Source organism: Ascaphus truei, chromosome 16 (assembly GCF_040206685.1).
Source record: "Ascaphus truei isolate aAscTru1 chromosome 16, aAscTru1.hap1, whole genome shotgun sequence".
In the NCBI taxonomy this organism is placed as follows: Eukaryota; Metazoa; Chordata; class Amphibia; order Anura; family Ascaphidae; genus Ascaphus; species Ascaphus truei.
The window spans coordinates 8,977,921-9,002,920 of NC_134498.1; the positions used below are offsets into that span (position 1 = coordinate 8,977,921).

The 25,000-nt window shown below is 44.3% G+C and overlaps 1 long non-coding RNA gene across 1 annotated transcript in view; it reads right to left on the reverse strand.

The window, feature by feature from the left end:
• Positions 1-3,910, reverse strand: part of LOC142467658 (uncharacterized) — a 4,563-nt gene extending 653 nt beyond the window's left edge. The window contains exons 1-3 of the long non-coding RNA XR_012788454.1: positions 3,724-3,910; positions 458-495; positions 1-224 (exon numbers count right to left, since the gene is read on the reverse strand). The exon at positions 1-224 is cut by the window's left edge and continues 653 nt beyond it. This is a non-coding gene — a long non-coding RNA (uncharacterized LOC142467658). The remainder of the gene's footprint in view (positions 225-457; positions 496-3,723) is intronic.
• Positions 3,911-25,000: the final 21,090 nt, after the last annotated feature.

Genomic DNA, 25,000 nt, shown 5'->3' on the forward strand with positions numbered 1-25,000 from the left:
AACGCGTTTCGTGTTTACAACACTTCGTCAGGGAATGGAGGATTAATTCATGGGGGCGCTTCATATACCCACAGATCTCTTATGATTGGCTGCTTATCAAAAAGTCCAGCCTCTCATGTGGGAGGTACAATAAAACACAAGTGTTTCCAAGCAAACATAATTATTTTACATAAAATACACACAATATATTTATTAATCAAACAAAAAACTTTTCGGCGATGTTGCTAAAAATATAAAAAAACACATATTAGTACATAAAATCAAACACTTAATATAATTGTTATTTAAAAAGATCTATAAGGTATATATGAAAGAGGAAAAAAGAAAGAAAAATATATATAGGAGAGGTATAACACCAGTTTTGTGACCTATATAGAGAATACACCTATACTCTAAAATGACAGATTTATAAAATTATTATATTTTAAAACAATAATTTAAAATAATTTAAAATTACTTAGTAAAGGGACCAAACATCGAGTTCTTCATTAAGTCCTAGAGGAGACAGAGTTTGCATTTTATAAATCCACAGACTTTCCTGTTTTGAAAGCATCTTGTCTCTATGTCCCCCACGTCTTCCAATGTTAACAATTTGGATACCAATATACTTCAAAAGACTAGAGTCACAGTTATGTTTATTTTTAAAATGTCTAGAAACACTATGATGTTCTAAACCTAATTTGATGTTTCTAGCGTGCTCTAGTATCCGAATCCTCAAATATCTTTTAGTACGTCCAATATATTGGTACCCACATGGACATTGAAGCAAATAGACTACATGTGTGGATTTGCAAGAAATGCAGTCCTTCACCGTAAAACATTCCTTTGTTGTATTTGAAATGAATTTTTTACGGTCAGTATGGAGCATTTTGCAAGCTTTACATCTACCGCAACTAAAATTGCCCTTAGGTTTTACAGGTAACCAGGTTGTCCCCGATTGTAAATCAATTGGGGGACCAATATCACTGGGTGCCAGATAGTGTTTCAAATTTTTTGCTCTACGGTAGATGAAGCTTGGTGTGGACTGTAGAGACGGGCCAAGGATAGGGTCATTACATAGAATATTCCAGCTATTACCTATAATTTTCTGGATATTTCTACTGACTGAGTTATACTCAGTGACAAAGGGGACTTTAATTACATTGTCAATATTTCTATCCTCTGTCACAATTTTAGTCTTATTTTGTATCAGAAGCGACTCTCTGTCCATGTCATAAACCTTTGCTAGTGATTTAGTAAGGAGGGCCCTATCGTATCCACGTTCAATGAATTTATCAAATAAGAGCACCGATTGGCTCTCAAAATCAGACAATAAACTGCAGTTACGTCTTATACGCATAAACTGGCTCTGTGGGATGTTATCTATCCAGGACCGTTTATGGTTGCTTGTTGATAATATGAAGCTATTTGAGTCCACTTTCTTGAAGAAAGTTTTAGTATTAATTTTCATGTCTATTCTAGACTCTAAATGAAGGTCCAGAAAGTGAATCTCTCTGTCATTAGATTCAGCTGTAAACCTCAAATTGAAAGTGTTTTTATTAAGATATATCTTAAAAAGTTCCAAAGTGTTCTCATCACCCTCCCAAATGCACAGAATATCGTCAATATATCTTTTCCAAACAATTACATGGTTTGAGAAGGGATTATTATGCCATATGTGTTGGTCCTCCCATGATCCCATGTAAATGTTGGCGTAGCTAGGGGCAAAACGTGTCCCCATAGCCGTACCACAATTCTGAATATAATGTTGATTCAGAAAAAGGAAATAATTGTGGGATAGTATAAATTTAATTGCATTGACGATAAACTCACAATTCAGAGGGTGTAATTCTAGATCCTTCATTAGGGTCTCACTGACGGCTTGTAGGCCTTTATCATGGGGAATACAGGTATATAACGACTGGACGTCGAAAGTGGCCCATCTATAGTTTTCTTGCCATTTTATTGTTTTCACTAAATGGAGAACTGCCGTTGTATCTTTTATGTAAGATGGCTGCACTTTTACATATTTCTGTAAAAAAAAAGTCTATATACTCAGACAAATTGGCCGTCAGTGAGCTAATGCCAGAAATTATTGGCCTACCTGGTGGATCAGTCAGTGATTTGTGTATTTTGGGAAGGTGATAGTACACCGGAACCTTTGGAAATTGTGCATATAAAAATTGAAATTCAGCTTTATTAATTACAGTGGATTCAATAGCTTCATCCAAAAGATTTTTTAAATCCTTGAGGTATTCATTTGTAGGATCGTGGGGGAGTTTACCATAGTAAATAGGGTCATGTAATATACGGAATGCTTCCTTTTCATAGTCCCTTCTATTTTGAAGCACTACCCCTCCCCCTTTGTCTGCTTGTCTTATGATTAATTCATTATTGTCCTGTAATTCTTTAAGGGCTAAATGCTCATTGTACTTTAAATTATGTTGAATATCTGTGGACTTAAAGTTTTTTACTAATGATATGAACTCGTTATTGACTATATTAAAAAATGAATCAATAAAACTGCCTTTGCTATTAGCAGGATAAAATCGAGATGGTGTTTTATATTTGTATATTTGTATATAGTTATCATATCCCCTCTTAGACGCCTCTTTTCTAATGTAAATAAATCCCATATAGCTAGCCTCTCCTCATAAGTTAGAATGTCCATCCCCTTTATTAATTTGGTGGCTCTTCTCTGCACTCTCTCTAGTTCCATAATGTCTTTTCTTAGGATTGGTGCCCAAAATTGTACTCCATATTCAAGGTGTGGTCTTACTAATGCTTTGTAAAGGGGCATAATTATGTCTACTTCCCTTCCATCCATTGCCCGTTTGATGCAAGATAAGATCTTGTTTGCCTTTGCAGCTACTGCATGACATTGGGCACTATTGCTAAGCCTGCTGTCTACAAGCACCCCTAAATCCTTCTCCATCAAGGATTCCCCCAATATATCTCCATTTAATTTGTAAGTCGCCTTTTTATTCTTGCATCCCAAATGCATAACCTTATATTTATCTGTATTAAACCTCATTTGCCATTTACCTGCCCACGTTTCCAGTCTCTCCAAGTCCTTCTGAAGAGAAATTTCATCCTGCTCTGATGAGACGGAGGCATTCACCCCAGAAACCTGATCCTGTCATCCCCCATACCATCGCGGGAGACTCAGGCCCCCCTGTTGCCAGCAGGTATGCACCACACTCAGACACGTAGCCAGACCCTAGTACAGAGGAGGGGGGCCCGATCTGCGATTGGCCCAGGGAAGGGGGGCTACATTGGGAATCGATGTTATTTTTCTTCATATTAATGGGTATCCTCAAAGCTAATGATATGCCAAAATGACGTCCATTAGCAAAACTACAATTGTTTCTTCACTTTTTCTGCTTGATCAATAGGGTGACCAGATTTCGAAAATGAAAAACCGGGACACCTTAAAAAATAATTTATTAAACAAATTACATCACGTGACACCCCCCATTGCCATGACAACAAGACACTCTGATGCCCCTGCAGTGTTAGTGTGTATAGAGGTGGGGGCTTTGCTTGGGCCCTTCAACTCTTACAGCCAGGGCATTATTGGCCAGGAATGCCCAGTTCGGAGGGGATTACTACTTCAAAATGTATTTGATTCGTAACAACATCAAAAAACTCTAATACCAATAACTAACAACCACAGACAATGATAATCTAAACCATCAAATAAAATGTCTACGGCCCTTGTTCAAGCATGTTTGCGGTACTTACCAGATAAATCAGTGCCTGCAATCCAAAACTGTATCCGCCTCTACGAGCGTCTGAAAGCAATCCAGCGTTCCTGGTGTGTGGCTGAAGAGGTGAGGGACTCCCTCCTCTCAAACGGAAAAGAAGAGCAAAAAATAGAGTTGGAACATACTGTACCTATCATACAGGGATGAGAGAGAGAGACAGAGAATGAGAGAGAGACAGAGAATGAGAGAGAGACAGAGAATGAGAGACAGAGAATGAGAGACAGAGAATGAGAGAGAGACACAGAGAGAGAGAGACAGAGAATGAGAGAGAGACAGAGAGAGGGACATAGGGAGAGAGAGACACAGAGAGAGAGAGACAGACACAGAGAGAGAGAGAGACAAAAGTAATGTACTGTATAACCATTATACCGTACCCCCTAGTATTCGTGTAATCATTGTCCCACACCCCCTTTTACTCACGCTTTGGCAATACTGAAATGTTCTTTTGACAGAGACACACAGAGACACAGAGAGAAACAGAGACACACAGAGAGAGACAGAGACACAGAGAAAGAGACAGAGACACAGAGAGACACACAGAGAGAGACAGAGACACACAGAGAGAGACAGAGACACACAGAGAGAGACAGAGACACAGAGAGAGAGAGAGAGAGAGAGAGAGAGAGAGAGAGAGAGAGAGAGAGAGAGAGAGACACGGGCCTGCAGCGGGTGCGATTGGGGGCGTGGCAATAAATATTTGGAGGCGTGGCAATAACGTTCCGGCGCGGACGTCACTTCCCTACCTCACATCCCGATCCACCGGCATTTTTTCAGATGCAGCATCTGAAGCACTGTGCAGACAAGAAGAAAAATGCACACAATGCGCACCAGAGATTAAAATATAGTAAATTATTTATTAATAAAACAAGAAATAACCGAGGGGGATCCAACCCCACCTCAGTACTTTCTTCTCGTTGCTATTGCCACACTATACGTCCTGACGCCGGAAGGGAAGTTGGTACGCGACCAAGACGAGACACCGGATTTACAGTGGAACCACAACATACCACAGATTGCTGGAGGACCACACTGCGAGGGGCGCAGCCTATCGAGTTTCCCGGTCATCGTCCAAAGTCTGGAGCTGCGGAGTGACTTCCGGATTACCACGGAGCCCGAGCCTGTCTCACACAATGCTTTTACCAAACGGATGTTTGTGAGTTTGCTATTTTTATCTTGTCCAGGAAATGAAATTGTTAAACCGAATTTACACATGGAGCGGGCGCTTTCTCTTCTTTTTTTTGTTTAGATATCTATCGAGGAGGTGGTTGTTTCCCTGAAGAGAGCTGCCAGGGCTCCAGAGGACGCCCGAATTGGATCCTTTTATGATTGAGTTATAACATAGCTATTAGAGCTAGGTTTCTGGACTTTTATTGTGTTTAGGCATAGAGTTTATTATTATTTTATTACAGCTACTTTTTAGTAATTGCACTGTTATTAATTCTGACCACTAATTCTCACTGCCATTATAATCTCTCTCTAGCCACAACCAAATTGCTATATCAGCTATATTATTTATTGGTTATACCAGGGGAGCACAAACTTTTGCAGCTCGCCCCCCTGCCGGTGCTCGCGCCCCCCCACCTTACCATGATGCGGCGTCATGTGACCTGCAGCGGCATTTGACGAGGGTGACGTCACATGACCCCGCAGCGTAATTTAACATACTGTGCTATATCTATGCACACACAGCTGTCTCTAGGCATAAAACACATCCACACCGGGGGAAGGACCAGCACAGATAACATTCCAAGAGACACTGTTTTTAAGTATACCTTTTGCTTGCTTCATTCATTGTAACATCGCCGGAAGAAGAGATCAGTGTATTTCGAAAGCTCGCACAAATAAAAGCATTTCGTTAGCCACAGAACGGTATCATCTATTTATTTTTTGATTATTGAAGCTCGGCTAACACGGTACTGATACCTCTATATATATATATATATATTGCGCGCGCACACACACATATAACGTTTTATCCAACTTTTTCATTTATCATTTGTAGAGAAAATGAACAATGTCGCCAGAAGTGCTATTTTTCAAAATGTAACATCTCTACTAATTAGTGTAAAATGATACTTCATATAAAGCAGGTTATGGGACCCATTATAAAATGACCTTCATGTTTCTTATCACATCCCAGTATATGGATACTTTCTATTATCACAAGCTGCTAACATGTGACAGGGCTCAGAGTCTGAGCCCAGAATGTGACATACAGAACATTCTCATTCTAAATTTCAAAAAATATTGTGTTGATTTCTGACCTGACTGCCGTGGTTACAGCTCAACCACTCTGTTCTACTGTATGTCACCACTTTCTGCCACAACCAGCTGACGGTGGATCTGCAAGGAGTTCAACGCTCATTGGCATCACATCTGTTGCTTGGTTGACGTATCATTTCTCCAGCTTTTAATTTTATTGTTTTTAAATAGATTATATTTATTTAGTTGAATAGATATTTATTTAGTTTAATAGATATTTATTTAGTTTAATAGATTATATTTCTAAGTTTAATAAGTTATATTTCTTAGTTTAATAAATTATATTTCTTAGTTTAATAAGTTATATTTCTTAGTTTAATAAATTATATTTCTTAGTTTAATAAAATATATTTCTTAGTTTAATAAGTTATATTTCTTAGTTTAATAAGTTATATTTGTTAGTTTAATAAATTATATTTCTTAGTAAATAAGTTATGTTTCTTAGTTAATAGATTATATTTGTTAGCACAGTAGATTATATTTACTAGTATTTAAGTCTCCCCCTCAGTGCCCCATTAGGACCCGTGTGCATATTTCACATCTTTTCGGAGTCGCTTATTTTTTAGACCCTCGGAGCCGAAACCTAAAGGGGTCAGCTAAGAAAGTTCGGATCAAGAGGAGCCGCACAGCTTAAAGACAGAACATTTCCAAGGGAGATGGAGACAATTTGGGTAAGATCTGATTAAAGGACATCCTTTGAGGAAGGAAAGGGTGACGGGGGAGTCTAAGAGGGGGGTGAGAGAGCAAGGTTGTGTGTCAGATTGGGGCAGAGCAAGAGAACGCAAAAATGATGGGGATTTGCTGCACACCAAAAAAAAACAATAAGTAGTGATACTTTAACCGGTGCCCCTTAGTCTCAGGGAAGACCGGCATTTCGTCCAATGGATACAATATGATTGATGGGAAAGGGCACACGGATTTGAATAAAAAAAGATAATTTATTGTGCCACAGACTACAATGTTTCGGCTGCTGGCCTTTCTTTGCTGGATTTAGTGGGTTTAGACACTTTACCTGAGAAAGACCAGCAGGCCGAAATGTTGTTGTCTATGGCAGTGCAAGAGAAAACAGGTTGGGGGGGGTGGGTTCTCGCAAAGTCGCCGACCCATGGGTGAGTGTCCCCGGTGGAAACTAGTGCTGGACCCCGGGAAAGCTGTCTGTGGCCCATACAAGCTGAGTAACATGTAAAAAGGACACATGTATGTTCAGAATGAGTTAGCATGGTATTTTGAGAGGCACCATAGCAGGTCAGTGCAAGTCAGTGCAGAGCACTGCAAGGTCAGTCAATATGAGGAAGGGTCCGATGGAGGAGTTGGAGGGTCCCAGAATATCTCTTAAAGCAGGGGTGCGCAAATCAAGGGGCACGACATTTTCTTGGGAGGAGGGGCTCGGCGCTTACAGAGGCCCCTCGCTCTTCCCCACAGCATTTAAATTAAATGCCGGAGATCGCGCACAAGGCCTCTGTAAGTTCCCTTTCCTTGTCTCCGGCGGCTTCTGGCGACAGCAACGTGGCGTCACATGATGTGGCATTGCCATAGCAACGTGATATCACATGACGTCGTTACATCAGAACGTCGGAGACAAGGTGGGGAAGGTGGAGGGGGGAGCAGGGGGAAAAGGTTGTGCAACCCTGTCTTAAAGCATTGCCTTGCATACAGATCAGAGGCCAAGAATGGATATGGATATCCGATGTGAAGCCGGAAATAAGACAGAAAAGACCGTTTCGGGGGAAGAAGGTGAGTGATGAAATAGCCGTCACTGTGTAACTCTTCCAATTACCTGCAACTTCATGCAGAGAAATAGCAACGCTTGTTTTTAACGTGCTAAGCGCCTAATGGGGAATTCAACTGCTGAGAAGTTAAGGGAGTTACTAACCCAAACTCAGCAACGTTTCTGTGTCTCTGTGATAACTCCCCCAGGACATGCCTGAAAACCAGAGGTAACTCAATGTATTTTTGATAAATAGAAACATGACCTTCTGGGGAGGGGTATATAATGGGTACTGGGCCTGGTGAGGTGGGTATAACGGGTACTGGGCCTGGTGAGGTGGGTATAATGAGTACTGGGCCTGGGGAGGGGCGTATAACAGGGTACTGGGCCTTGGGAGGGTTGTATAACTGGGTACTGGGCCTGGGGAGGTGGGTATAACGGGTATTTGCCCTGTGGAGGGCGGTATAACGTGGTATTGGGGATGGGGTATAAGTGGCACAGGAGCTCTTGCGATACAGAGTATCACTGTCCCTGGTTACAAACACTTCATGTCTCCTGCAGATCAGGACACGCACGAAGGTGGTGCCCTTTGTGCCACCAGACGACGAGGCGGGCTACGAGGCGGACGACGAGGCATACGACAAAGAGGGCGTCAAGTGGAACAATGAGGTGGGCTACAAGGCGGCCGATGACGCAGACGTGGTGTACGATGACCAAGGAGCATACGACAGGTGTGGCCGGATCTGCTGCTTCACCTTTTTTAGGCGGAGGAGAAGACCCCGGGAGCAGGTAGGAGAATACGAGAGGTGCGGACAGATCTGCTGCTTCACCTTTTTTAGGCGGAGAAGAAGCCAGGAGCAGGTAGCAGAGGAGCCAGGGCGTAGATACAGGGGTATTCTAGGGGCCCTGAGAAGTTGGTTTGACCGCAGGAGAGGCAGATAAGATCAGGAAGGCTGAGGGAGGGGCAGGTACTAGAGGGAGATAGGGATATTGGGCGTGAGAGGGTGAGAGAGAACAAGGAGCAGGGCCAGAGCACGGGTTTCATGCGCCCGAGGCGAAACTTAAAATTTGTGCCCCAGTTGTATAAAAAATAATAAGATAAATAAAATAATAAAATAAACAGTGGCGTAGATATCGGGGCTGCAGGGGGTGCGACCGCACCCCAGCGCGACGCAAAATAAAAATAAAAGGGCGCCAAAATACTGGATAAAAAAAAGAATAATAATTTAAAAAAAAAGATAAATAAATAAAATAATAAGAGGAAAAAATAATAATGATTATTAATGCGCCCCTAGGACCTCTGCGCGCTAGGTGACCGCCTAATGGCCGGCCGGCCCTGCGAGGTATGCGGGAGGAAAAGGGGTGAATGGGATAGATATGCAGCAGGGGGATGGGGGAGCAGGTGAGTTATACACAGGGGCACAAGGGCCCCATCACCCGCATCTCTATATACTGAGTGTGCCCCTGTGTATAACAACGCTGATCTGTGCTGCTCCATCTGATCTCACTGCGCAGTGATCCAGGGACCATCCGATCGCCATTTAATGGGGTCAGGAAGGAATTTTTTTCCCCCATTGCACAGCAGGGGTTATGTTTCGCCTTCCTCTGGATCACAGCAACAAACTGCCCTTTGTGCATGAATTATCAGTGAGATCTTTATACACCCTGCATTGGTCTTCACCCCTTTGCTGCCGGAGGGGCCTGCAATGCATTGCTCTGCGTGTTACTATATCGCTCTGCAATGTGCTGCAGGCCCCTCCCAGCAAAGAGATTCATTATTTCAATAAAATACTCTCTTTAATCAAACCTATGTGTAGTGTCTTTTCTTTCCGTTGTATCTATTGCTAACAGCTCAGTGATTCTTCCCCAGGACGCTGCACTAGTGTCACGCTGCCAAGCCCAGGTGTGAGGGAGATTTATAGGGTCACATATACACTTCTGCCAAAACACGAGTGCAAACAGGAAGCCCCTCTGATCTCATATCTTTTATTACACAAAACGGTATCTAAAAAGGTAAAAATAACATACATGGGATTCTGCTACAAATATCTCTCTAATTACAAACCAATTAGCAAATCATTCAGATTAGTCGAGCGAAAAGAAAGGGTTAAGTATCTCATGTACAGTATATGCAGTGTAGGCTGTTCTGCAGCATTACATGCAGGGGACAACGTTTAGGGGATATAAGTAATGCTGATCTCAGAGCTGACCGGCTGACCTGCTCTACCGGCTGACCTGCTCTTCTGGCTGACCTGCTGACCTGCTCTACTGGCTGACCGGCTGACCTGCTCTACCGGCTGACCGGCTTCTCTTCTTTCAGCTAAATGACCTGAATTGTGGCCCCTGTATCTCCCAATTAAACGTTTTATTGGCATATTCTTGTTTGACTCGTTCTATACAGACATTTTCTATATATTCATTGTAGGATTTGATAACATCTGTAAGATCTCTCAGAATATCACATTCTGTACGTTTGTGTTGAAGATTTTTCCATTCTCAATTTACTTAATATTAGTTTTTGGCATCAATTATTTATATCGAGTCCAAAATACCTTTATACAGAATGCTGTTCCATTTAGCCCACAAATGCTGCTTCATTAAAGCCCATGGGTGGCACTTTATGCATTCTCAAACTTTTAGGCAACATCCCTAATTTCCAAAAGTGGGATTAAATCTGTACATATTTAAATGGTTAATTTTCTTACTCAGACTCCTAAATCCCTCCCCAAATATATCCGTTTCACATAAAAGTGTGTGCGCTTCTCCTTCCGCCTAACTGGCACGTCGTCCTTACGGGCGCCACTCCTTGCAACTCCACGCTGCCCTCCAGTGGCAAAAGAAATAAGATACATTTACTATACTCGTCTGGCAGCTGCTCCCGTATAAGGTGGGTAACTCTGTATTAGGGGTCTTGGTAGACTAAATTTTATACTTATGTCGGATAGATGAGGAATTAATATTCCTAACGGGTTATTGTGAGAGGCCTTAGATCTTATCCTATATGCACGCAGCCCTCGCCTCTCTGACCTTGAACACATACTTCAATCTGATTTTTGAGACTTGAAACTGGATTTCCCAAAACAAACTGATTTTAAACACTGACAAGACTGTAACAATGGTATTTGGGACCAGAGCTAAATTGCTAAAGCTACCAATGACAGAGCTTCAGATAAAAACCAGCTCTAAAACCATCCTAGCCCCTGTTACTTGTTTGAAATATCTGATCATTCAACTCCCATTTAACAATTGGGTTGCACATTGATACCCTGACATCCAAATCCTATGCCAAACTAGGTGTACTTTAAAGGAACAAATCCTCCCTAAGGCCCTCATGCAGTAAGCAGCGATAAGCCACTTATCACCAGCTTATCGCCAAAAAAGCCACACTGATACACACACACACACACACAGATACAGACACACTGATACACACACACACACCGCGCCCTGATGGCAGGGGTGGAGGCGTGGGGCTCCTGCTCTCCTCTGTCTGCCGTTACCGAACCCTTCCTATTCCCCCCTCTCTTGCTTTTCCCTCCTTTGAGGCTCACACTGTCCAGATCTTCTCTCCTCTCCCTGTTCATGTGGCGGTCATCTATCGCCCACCTACCTCTACTCATCCCCTTTCTGCCATTCTCTCTCACTTTGAATCCTGGCTCTCTTTCTTTCTCTCCTCAGACTCCCCTGTTCTTCTCCTTGGGGACTTCAATTGCCACATTGATGACCCCTCTCTCTCTTGGGCTTCCCGCTTTCTTTCTCTTACCTCTTCTTTTGGCCTTCAACAGTGGACTGCAGCCAGCACCCACAAGGATGGCCACTACTTAGACCTGGTTTTCACTAAAAACTTCTCTCTCTCTGATTTCTCCATTTCCCCTTTTCCTCTCTCTGACCATCATCTCATCTCATTCTCTTTATCTAGCTTCTCCCCTTCTCCACCTCCATCTACCCCCCGGTTCTGCAGAAACCTGCGCTCTATTCACTTACCTGACTTTCAGTCCACTTTACACTCCTCCCTCTCCTCTCTCAGCTCTGCTACAGACCCTGACAACCTGGTCAGAATGTACAACTCTGTCTTGTCCTCATCTCTTGATCTACATGCCCCGCTTTCTCTCTGCCGCCCTCGCCCTTCTAACCCTAGACCCTGGCTAAATTCCCACATGCGCATGCTGCGTTCCTCCACTCGTTCCTCTGAACGCCTCTGGAGGAAGTCTCACACTCTCGCAGACTTCCTTCACTACAAATTTATGCTATCCTGTTTCAACTCTGCCCTCTCGCAAGCTAAACAAGCCTACTTTTCTGCACTAATCAACATGCACAAGTCTAACCCACGCCGACTGTTCTCTGTCTTTGATACTCTACTCAAACCACCCTCAGCTGCCTCTCCTTCCTCCACCTCCGCTCAGGACTTTGCAGACTATTTTAAGGAAAAGGTGGAATCCATACGGCAGAACATCCCCTCTGTTTCTTCCCCCCATCCTACACCTCTTCCTAACTCTCCTCCTGCCTTCCTTGAGTCTTTTTCCACTGTCTCAGAGGAGGATGTGTCGCTGTTGATCTCCTCTTCTCCCTCTACCACTTGCCCTCTTGACCCCATTCCCTCCCATCTCCTAAAACCTCTAGCTCCTACTATAATCCCTACGCTTACACACATTTTTAACTCCTCCCTCTGCTCTGGAACCTTTCCATCCTCCTTCAAACATGCAACAGTCATACCATTACTCAAAAACAGCAAGCTTGACCCTACCTGTCTTTCTAACTATCGACCCTCTACAATCTGGCTTCCGCACTGCTCACTCCACGGAAACAACCCTCACTAAAATAACTGATGACCTCCATGCTGCCAAAGACAGAGGTCATTACACTCTGCTCATATTACTCGACCTCTCTGCAGCATTTGACACCGTGGACCACCCTCTTCTCCTCCACATTCTCCATACTCTAGGTATTCGGAACAAAGCTCTATCCTGGATCTCATCCTACCTCTCCCATCGTACTTTTAGTGTCTCTTCTGCTAACACCTCCTCCTCCTCTATTGATCTCTCTGTGGGGGTACCCCAGGGCTCTGTCCTGGGACCTCTTCTCTTTTCTCTGTACACACTCTCTCTAGGTGACCTAATAACATCTTTTGGGTTTAATTATCACCTCTATGCCGACGACACACAAATATACTTTTCAACACCTGACCTTACACCTGCTGTACAAACCAAAGTTTCTGAATGTCTCTCTGCTATATCATCCTGGATGGCCCTCCGACGCCTTAAACTCAACATGGCTAAAACAGAGCTCCTCATACTTCCTCCCAAACCTGGCCCTACTACCTCCTTCCACATTACTGTTGGAACTACAATCATTCACCCAGTAGCCCAAGCACGCTGCCTAGGGGTCACGTTCGACTCCTCTCTCACATTCGCCCCTCACATTCAAAACATTTCTAAAACTTGTTGCTTTTTCCTCCGCAATATAACTAAGATACGCCCTTTCCTCTGTTGTTCGACTGCTAAAACTCTGACTCAGGCCCTCATTCTCTCCCGTCTTGATTACTGTAACCTCCTGCTGTCCGGCCTTCCTGCCTCTCACCTGTCTCCCCTACAATCTATCCTAAATGCTGCTGCCAGAATCACTCTACTCTTTCCTAGATCTGTCTCAGCATCTCCCCTCATGAAATCCCTCTCCTGGCTTCCGATCAAATCCCGCATCTCACACTCCATTCTTCTCCTCACTTTTAAAGCTTTACATTCTTCTGCCCCTCCTTACATCTCATCCCTAATTTCTCGGTATGCACCATCCAGACTCTTGCGTTCTTCTCAAGGATGTCTTCTTTCTACCCCCTTTGTATCTAAATCCCTCTCCCGCCTTAAACCTTTTTCACTGACTGCCCCACATCTCTGGAATGCCCTTCCCCTCAGTACCCGACTAGCACCCTCTCTATCCACCTTTAAGACCCACCTTAAGACACACTTGCTTAAAGAAGCATATGAATAGCACTGTGGATATTCTAAACACGATACATAATGCTTGACCCCCTGCAGACGCACTTACCAGAACTCCCTCCTACTGTCTCTGTACGTTCTCCCTACCTACCAATTAGACTGTAAGCTCCTCGGGGCAGGGACTCCTCTTCCGAAATGTTACTTTTATGTCTAAAGCACTTATTCCCATGATATGTTATTTATATTATCTGTTATTTATTTGATTACCACATGTATTACTACTGTGAAGCGCTATGTACACTAATGGCGCTATATAAATAAAGACATACAATACAATACACACACACACAGATACAGACACACTGATACACACACACACACACACACACACCCACCCACTAATACACACACACACACACACACACACACACACACACACACACACACACACACACACACACACACACTGATTCACACACACACACACACACACACACACACACACACACACACACACACACACACACACACACACACACACACACTGATTCACACACACACACTGATTCACACACACACACACACACACACACACACACACACACACACACACACACACACACACACACACACACACACACACACACACACACCCACTGATTCACACACACACAGACCCACTGATACACACACACACACAGACCCACTGATACACACACACACACACACACACACACACACACACACACACACACACACACACACACACACACACACACACACACTTAAACACACACACACACTGAAACACACACACACACACATACACACAGATACACACACACACAGATACACACACACACACACACACACACACAGATACACAAACACACAAAGATACACATACACACACACACACACACACACACACACACACATACACACAAATACACACACACACACACATACACACACACACACACACACACACACACACACACACACACTGATACACATACACACACACACACACACACACACACACACACAGATACACACACACACCCACACCCACACACACCCACTGATACACACACACACACACACACACACACACACACACACACACACACACACACACACACACACACACTGATACACACACACACACACACACACACTGATACACACACACACACACTGAAACACACACACACTGAAACACACACACACACACTGATACACACACACACACACACACACAAAGGTGTGAGCGCCGGAGGGGCAAAGGTGGGAGCGCCGGGGGGCAAAGCTGTGAGCGCCGGGGGGGGGGCAAAGGTGGGAGCGCCGGGGGGCAAAGGTGGGAGTGCCGATGGGGCAAAGGTGGGAGCGGCGGGGGGCAAAGGTGGGAGCGCCGGGGGGCAAAGGTGGGAGTGCCGATGGGGCAATGGTGGGAGCGCCGGGGGGGCAATGGTGGGAGCGCCAGGGGGGCAAAGGTACAAGGTGGTACAAAGGTAGGCGCACCCCCGCTACCACCTCCTATTACCCCCCCTGGCTGGGACCCGGGACAGAAAGGGGACACTCACCGCGAACAGAGGAGCCGGGAGCGGGAAGACACGTGTGCTCTGCACAAAGCGGAAGTCCCGCCCCCGGCTTCCTCTGACCTGCCTGCAACCAATCCCCTGCGGGCCGGCCGGCATTCTAAGTCCCGCCCCCGGCATTCTCCTTCATTCAGTCTCCCCGGCAGCATTCACACACACACACATAGAAAATACTTACCGGCCGCCGCATTCTCCTCACCGCCGCTGCCCCGCAATACCGGGACCAGGGACAAAAATCGGGACATAACCGGGACGGAGCTAAAATCGGGACAGGGCAGAAAAAAACGGGACTGTCCCGGCAAAACCGGGACGAATGGTCACCCTACTTACAGACTATTCACTTGAGTGGACCATAAAGTGTCTTATAGAGGGAACTCTAAGGTGTCTTAAGATGCATTAAGATATATTATGTATGTAAATATTTATTTATATAGCGCTTTATAAGAGAGGCAATACAGTACAGAGAATTATGCTTAAAGAAGCATATGAGTAGCACTGGATAATCATGGACACATGACACAAAGCTTGACCCCCTGCAGACGCACTTACTAGTATTCCCTCCTACTGTCTCTGTACGTTCTCTCTACCTACCAATTAGATTGTAAGCTCCTCGGAGCAGGGACTCCTTCCTTAATATTACTTTTACAGTATGTCTGAAGCACTTATTCCCATTATCTGTTATTTATATTTGTTATTTATATGACATGTATTACTACTGTGAAGCGCTATGTACATTTTATGGCGCTATACAAATAAAGACATACATACATACAATAAGTGCAACAAACAAAATCAGACAATAGGAAAGGAAATCCCTGGCCTGCAGAGCTTACAGTCTTAATGCTAGATCCATGGAACTCTGTTGTGTTTATGCTAATAACGGGACATTCCTGAAATTGGTACCTGACCCTGTGTGGTAGGCAGAGACACAGGGGCAGTGCCTGCCAATATCATAAAGAGCAGTGCACTTCCTATTTAGTAGAAGTGTGTGTCAGAGTTAAGAGTTCAGTCCAGAGTTAGAGTCTGCTGAGTCTGTCACCTGGCTGGCCCAGGGTGACAGAGAGAGCCTATATCAATTGGCCGTTGGAGAAGGGGAGCCATCAGCCTCTGAGTAGAGCTGATGCAACCTTAGTTAGGGAGGTGGACCAATTCCTCTCACCCTGTTTAGGGGGCGAGGGAAGAGCTAGCCCCACCCTGGGTGCCCTTGACCTGGGGTGGTGGCAGGGACACAGAGACCATCCTGAGGGAGAGCAGTCCTGTGTGGAGGAAGACACCCTGTACCTGATTGATAGTCTTGTTGCTGCTATTCTGCTGCTGTGAATAAAGAGCTGCGGCTGCTTTTAAAGATATACAGTGTGAGACTGGAATCTCTCATCCCCGAGGGGGAAGGGGGGACTCTCTGGAAGGATTCCACCCGTATTCCTGGGGCTCAGAGATGGAGGCGCAGCACCATTACATACATAGTTACATAGTTACATAATAGATGAGGTTGAAAAAAGACGTACGTCCATCAAGTTCAACCTATGCTAAATTCAGACAACAGATACTTAATTCTATATCTATACTTACTTATTGATCCAGAGGAAGGCAAACAAAAAACCCCATTAAGGGGAAACATTAATTCCTTCCTGACTCCAAGAATTGGCAATCGGATTAATCCCTGGATCAACATCCTTCCCATATATACTTATTTGGTATATCCCTGTATACCTGTCCCATCTAAAAAGATGTCCAACCTTTTTTTGAACAAATCTATTGTATCTGCCATCACAGTCTCCATGGGTAATGAGTTCCACATTTTAACTGCCCTTACTGTAAAGAACCCTTTCCTTTGTTGCTGGTGAAATTTCCTTTCCTCCAACCTTAAGGGATGGCCCCGAGTCCTTTGTACTGCCCGTGGGATGAATAGTTCTTTTGAAAGCTCCTTGTATTGTCCCTGAATATATTTGTATATAGTTATCATATCCCCTCTTAGACGCCTCTTTTCTAATGTAAATAAATCCAATATAGCTAGCCTCTCCTCATAAGTTAGAATGTCCATCCCCTTTATTAATTTGGTGGCTCTTCTCTGCACTCTCTCTAGTTCCATAATGTCTTTTCTTAGGATTGGTGCCCAAAATTGTACTCCATATTCAAGGTGTGGTCTTACTAATGCTTTGTAAAGGGGCATAATTATGTCTACTTCCCTTCCATCTATTGCCCGTTTGATGCAAGATAAGATCTTGTTTGCCTTTGCAGCTACTGCATGACATTGGGCACTATTGCTAAGCCTGCTGTCTACAAGCACCCCTAAATCCTTCTCCATCAAGGATTCCCCCAATATATCTCCATTTAATTTGTAAGTTGCCTTTTTATTCTTGCATCCCAAATGCATAACCTTACATTTATCTGTATTAAACCTCATTTGCCATTTACCTGCCCACGTTTCCAGTCTCTCTAAGTCCTTCTGAAGCGAAATTTCATCCTGCTCTGATGAGACGGAGGCATTCACCCCAGAAACCTGATCCTGTCATCCCCCATACCATCGCGGGAGACTCAGGCCCCCCTGTTGCCAGCAGGTATGCACCACACTCAGACACGTAGCCAGACCCTAGTACAGAGGGGGGCCCGATCTGCGATTGGCCCAGGGAAGGGGGGCTACATTGGGAATCGATGTTATTTTTCTTCATATTAATGGGTATCCTCAAAGCTAATGATATGCCAAAATGACGTCCATTAGCAAAACTACAATTGTTTCTTCACTTTTTCTGCTTGATCAATAGGGTGACCAGATTTCGAAAATGAAAAACCGGGACACCTTAAAAAATAATTTATTAAACAAATTACATCACGTGACAGCCCCCGTTGCCATGACAACAAGACACTCTGATGCCCCTGCAGTGTTAGTGTGTATAGAGGTGGGGGCTTTGCTTGGGCCCTTCAACTCTTACAGCCAGGGCATTATTGGCCAGGAATGCCCAGTTCGGAGGGGATTACTACTTCAAAATGTATTTGATTCGTAACAACATCAAAAAACTCTAATACCAATAACTAACAACCACAGACAATGATAATCTAAACCATCAAATAAAATGTCTACGGCCCTTGTTCAAGCATGTTTGCGGTACTTACCAGATAAATCAGTGCCTGCAATCCACAACTCTATCCGCCTCTCCGAGCGTCTGAAAGCAATCCAGCGATCCTGGTGTGTGGCTGAAGAGGTGAGGGACTCCCTCCTCTCAAACGGAAAAGAAGAGCAAAAAATAGAGTTGGAACATACCTATCATACAGGGATTAGAGAGAGAGACAGAGAATGAGAGAGAGACAGAGAATGAGAGAGAGACAGAGAATGAGAGAGAGACAGAGAATGAGAGACAGAGAATGAGAGAGAGACAGAGAATGAGAGAGAGACACAGAGAGAGAGAGACAGAGAATGAGAGAGAGACAGAGAGAGGGACATAGGGAGAGAGAGACACAGAGAGAGAGAGACAGACACAGAGAGAGAGAGAGACAAAAGTAATGTACTGTATAACCATTATACCGTACCCCCTAGTATTCGTGTAATCATTGTCCCACACCCCCTTTTACTCACGCTTTGGCAATACTGAAATGTTCTTTTGACAGAGACACACAGAGAGAAACAGAGACACACAGAGAGAGACAGAGACACAGAGAGAGAGACAGAGACACAGAGAGAGACAGAGACACACAGAGAGAGACAGAGACACAGAGAGACAGAGACACACAGAGAGAGACAGAGACACACAGAGAGAGACAGAGACACAGAGAGAGAGAGACACGGGCCTATTTAGTAAGCGTCGATAAGGCTGCGTCTATAGTATTTCAGACGGAGGGAAGGCACACACGCTGCAATACACTTGCTGAAGCCTGAGCTTTTTTATGGCTTTGCAGGGTATGCAGCGGGTGCGATTGGGGGTGTGGCAATAAATATTTGGAGGCGTGGCAATAACGTTCCGGCGCGGACGTCACTTCCCTACCTCACATCCCGATCCACCGGCATTTTTTCAGATGCAGCATCTGAAGCACTGTGCAGACAAGAAGAAAAATGCACACAATGCGCACCAGAGATTAAAATATAGTAAATTATTTATTAATAAAACAAGAAATAACCGAGGAGGATCCAACCCCACCTCAGTACTTTCTTCTCGTTGCTATTGCCACACTATACGTCCTGACGCCGGAAGGGAAGTTGGTACGCGACCAAGACGAGACACCGGATTTACAGTGGAACCACAACATACCACAGATTGCTGGAGGACCACACTGCGAGGGGCGCAGCCTATCGAGTTTCCCGGTCATCGTCCAAAGTCTGGAGCTGCGGAGTGACCACCGGATTACCACGGAGCCCGAGCCTGTCTCATACAATGCTTTTACCAAACGGATGTTTGTGAGTTGGCTATTTTTTATCTTGTCCAGGAAATGAAATTGTTAAACCGAATTTACACATGGAGCGGGCGCTTTCTCTTCTTTTTTTTGTTTAGATATCTATCGAGGAGGTGGTTGTTTCCCTGAAGAGAGCTGCCAGGGCTCCAGAGGACGCCCGAATTGGATCCTTTTATGATTGAGTTATAACATAGCTATTAGAGCTAGGTTTCTGGACTTTTATTGTGTTTAGGCATAGTGTTTATTATTATTTTATTACAGCTACTTTTTAGTAATTGCACTGTTATTAATTCTGACCACTAATTCTCACTGCCATTATAATCTCTCTCTAGCCACAACCAAATTGCTATATCAGCTATATTATTTATTGGTTATACCAGGGGAGCACAAACTTTTGCAGCTCGCCCCCCTGCCGGTGCTCGCGCCCCCCCACCCTTACCTTGATGCGGCGTCATGTGACCTGCAGCGGCATTTGACGAGGGTGACGTCACATGACCCCGCGGCGTAATTTAACATACTGTGCTATATCTATGCACACACAGCTGTCTCTAGGCATAAAACACATCCACACAGGGGGAAGGACCAGCACAGATAACATTCCAAGAGACACTGTTTTTAAGTATACCTTTTGCTTGCTTCATTCATTGTAACATCGCCGGAAGAAGAGATCAGTGTATCTCGAAAGCTCGCACAAATAAAAGCATTTCGTTAGCCACAGAACGGTATCATCTATTTATTTTTTGATTATTGAAGCTCGGCTAACACGGTACTGATACCTCTATATATATATATTGCGCGCGCACACACACATATAACGTTTTATCCAACTTTTTCATTTATCATTTGTAGAGAAAATGAACAATGTCGCCAGAAGTGCTATTTTTCAAAATGTAACATCTCTACTAATTAGTGTAAAATGATACTTCATATAAAGCAGGTTATGGGACCCATTATAAAATGACCTTCATGTTTCTTATCACATCCCAGTATATGGATACTTTCTATTATCACAAGCTGCTAACATGTGACAGGGCTCAGAGTCTGAGCCCAGAATGTGACATACAGAACATTCTCATTCTAAATTTCAAAAAATATTGTGTTGATTTCTGACCTGACTGCCGTGGTTACAGCTCAACCACTCTGTTCTACTGTATGTCACCACTTTCTGCCACAACCAGCTGACGGTGGATCTGCAAGGAGTTCAACGCTCATTGGCATCACATCTGTGACTTGGTTGACGTATCATTTCTCCAGCTTGTTATTGTATTGTTTTTAAATAGATTATATTTATTTAGTTGAATAGATATTTATTTAGTTTAATAGATATTTATTTAGTTTAATAGATTATATTTCTAAGTTTAATAAGTTATATTTCTTAGTTTAATAAGTTATATTTCTTAGTTTAATAAATTATATTTCTTAGTTTAATAAGTTATATTTCTTAGTTTAATAAGTTATATTTCTTAGTTTAATAAAATATATTTCTTAGTTTAATAAGTTATATTTGTTAGTTTAATAAGTTATATTTGTTAGTTTAATAAATTATATTTCTTAGTTTAATAAGTTATATTTCTTAGTTAATAGATTATATTTGTTAGCACAGTAGATTATATTTACTAGTATTTAAGTCTCCCCCTCAGTGCCCCATTAGGACCCGTGCGCATATTTCACATCTTTTCGGAGTCGCTTATTTTTTAGACCCTCGGAGCCGAAACCTAAAGGGGTCAGCTAAGAAAGTTCGGATCAAGAGGAGCCGCACAGCTTAAAGACAGAACATTTCCAAGGGAGATGGAGACAATTTGGGTAAGATCTGATTAAAGGACATCCTTTGAGGAAGGAAAGGGTGACGGGGGAGTCTAAGAGGGGGGTGAGAGAGCAAGGTGGTGTGTCAGATTGGGGCAGAGCAAGAGAACGCAAAAATGATGGGGATTTGCTGCACACCAAAAAAAAACAATAAGTAGTGATACTTTTACCGGTGCCCCTTAGTCTCAGGGAAGACCGGCATTTCGTCCAATGGATACAATATGATTGATGGGAAAGGGCACACGGATTTGAATAAAAAAAGATAATTTATTGTGCCACAGACTACAATGTTTCGGCTGCTGGCCTTTCTTTGCTGGATTTAGTGGGTTTAGCCACTTTACCTGAGAAAGACCAGCAGGCCGAAATGTTGTTGTCTATGGCAGTGCAAGAGAAAACAGGTTGGGGGGGTGGGTTCTCGCAAAGTCGCCGACCCATGGGTGAGTGTCCCCGGTGGAAACTAGTCCTGGACCCCAGGAAAGCTGTCTGTGGCCCATACAAGCTGAGTAACATGTAAAAAGGACACATGTATGTTCAGAATGAGTTAGCATGGTATTTTGAGAGGCACCATCAGTGCAAGTCAGTGCAGAGCACTGCAAGGTCAGTCAATATGAGGAAGGGTCCGATGGAGGAGTTGGAGGGTCCCAGAATATCTCTTAAAGCAGGGGTGCGCAAATCGAGGGGCACGACATTTTCTTGGGAGGAGGGGCTCGGCGCTTACAGAGGCCCCTCGCTCTTCCCCACAGCATTTAAATTAAATGCCGGAGATCGCGCGCAAGGCCTCTGTAAGTTCCCTTTCCTTGTCTCCGGCGGCTTCTGGCGACAGCAACGTGGCGTCACATGATGTGGCATTGCCATAGCAACGTGATATCACATGACGTCGTTACATCAGAACGTCGGAGACAAGGTGGGGAAGGTGGAGGGGGGAGCAGGGGGAAAAGGTTGTGCAACCCTGTCTTAAAGCATTGCCTTGCATACAGATCAGAGGCCAAGAATGGATATTGATATCCGATGTGAAGCCGGAAATAAGACAGAAAAGACCGTTTCGGGGGAAGAAGGTGAGTGATGAAATAGCCGTCACTGTGTAACTCTTCCAATTACCTGCAACTTCATGCAGAGAAATAGCAACGCTTGTTTTTAACGTGCTAAGCGCCTAAGGTGGAATTCAACTGCTGAGAAGTTAAGGGAGTTACTAACCAAACTCAGCGACGTTTCTGTGTCTCTGTGATAACTCCCTCAGGACATGCCTGAAAACCACAGGTAACTCAATGTATTTTTGATAAATAGAAACATGACCTTCTGGGGAGGGGTATATAATGGGTACTGGGCCTGGTGAGGTGGGTATAACGGGTACTGGGCCTGGTGAGGTGGGTATAACGAGTACTGGGCCTGGGCGTATAACAGGGTACTGGGCCTTGGGAGGGTTGTATAACTGGGTACTGGGCCTGGGGAGGTGGGTATAACGGGTATTTGCCCTGTGGAGGGCGGTATAACGTGGTATTGGGGATGGGGTATAAGTGGCACAGGAGCTCTTGCGATACAGAGTATCACTGTCCCTGGTTACAAACATTTCATGTCTCCTGCAGATCAGGACACGCACGAAGGTGGTGCCCTTTGTGCCACCAGACGACGAGGCGGGCTACGAGGCGGACGACGAGGCATATGACAAAGCGGGCGTCAAGTGGAACAATGAGGTGGGCTACAAGGCGGCCGATGACGCAGACGTGGTGTACGATGACCAAGGAGCATACGACAGGTGTGGCCGGATCTGCTGCTTCACCTTTTTTAGGCGGAGGAGAAGACCCCGGGAGCAGGTAGGAGAATACGAGAGGTGCGGACAGATCTGCTGCTTCACCTTTTTTAGGCGGAGAAGAAGCCGGGAGCAGGTAGCAGAGGAGCCAGGGCGTAGATACAGGGGTATTCTAGGGGCCCTGAGAAGTTGGTTTGACCACAGGAGAGGCAGATAAGATCAGGAAGGCTGAGGGAGGGGCAGGTACTAGAGGGAGATAGGGATATTGGGCGTGAGAGGGTGAGAGAGAACAAGGAGCAGGGCCAGAGCACGGGTTTCATGCGCCCGAGGCAAAACTTAAAATTTGTGCCCCAGTTGTATAAAAAATAATAAGATAAATAAAATAATAAAATAAACAGTGGCGTAGATATCGGGGCTGCAGGGGGTGCGACCGCAACCCAGCGCGACGCAAAATAAAAATAAAAGGGCGCCAAAATACTAAATAAAAAAAAGAATAATAATTTAAAAAAAAAGATAAATAAATAAAATAATAAGAGGAAAAAATAATAATGATTATTAATGCGCCCCTAGGACCTCTGCGCGCTAGGCGACCGCCTAATGGCCGGCCGGCCCTGCGAGGTATGCGGGAGGAAAAGGGGTGAATGGGATAGATATGCAGGGGGATGGGGGAGCAGGTGAGTTATACACAGGGGCACAAGGGCCCCATCACCTGCATCTCTATATACTGAGTGTGCCCCTGTGTATAACAACGCTGATCTGTGCTGCTCCATCTGATCTCACAGCGCAGTGATCCAGGGACCATCCGATCGCCATTTAATGGGGTCAGGAAGGAATTTTTTTCCCCCATTGCACAGCAGGGGTTATGTTTCGCCTTCCTCTGGATCACAGCAACAAACTGCCCTTTGTGAATGAATTATCAGTGAGATCTTTATACACCCTGCATTGGTCTTCACCCCTTTGCTGCCGGAGGGGCCTGCAATGCATTGCTCTGCGTGTTACTATATCGCTCTGCAATGTGCTGCAGGCCCCTCCCAGCAAAGAGATTCATTATTTCAATAAAATACTCTCTTTAATCAAACCTATGTGTAGTGTCTTTTCTATCCGTTGTATCTATTGCTAACAGCTCAGTGATTCTTCCCCAGGACGCTGCACTAGTGTCACGCTGCCAAGCCCGGGTGTGAGGGAGATTTATAGGGTCACATATACACTTCTGCCAAAACACGAGTGCAAACAGGAAGCCCCTCTGATCTCATATCTTTTATTACACAAAACGGTATCTAAAAAGGTAAAAATAACATACATGGGATTCTGCTACAAATATCTCTCTAATTACAAACCAATTAGCAAATCATTCAGATTAGTCGAGCGAAAAGAAAAGGGTTAAGTATCTCATGTACAGTATATGCAGTGTAGGCTGTTCTGCAGCATTACATGCAGGGGACAACGTTTAGGGGATATAAGTAATGCTGATCTCAGAGCTGACCGGCTGACCTGCTCTACCGGCTGACCGGCTGACCTGCTCTTCTGGCTGACCTGCTGACCTGCTCTACTGGCTGACCGGCTGACCTGCTTCTCTTCTTTCAGCTAAATGACCTGAATTGTGGCCCCTGTATCTCCCAATTAAACGTTTTATTGGCATATTCTTGTTTGACTCGTTCTATACAGACATTTTCTATATATTCATTGTGGGATTTGATAACATCTGTAAGATCTCTCAGAATATCACATTCTGTACGTTTGTGTTGAAGATTTTTCCATTCTCAATTTACTTAATATTAGTTTTTGGCATCAATTATTTATATCGAGTCCAAAATACCTTT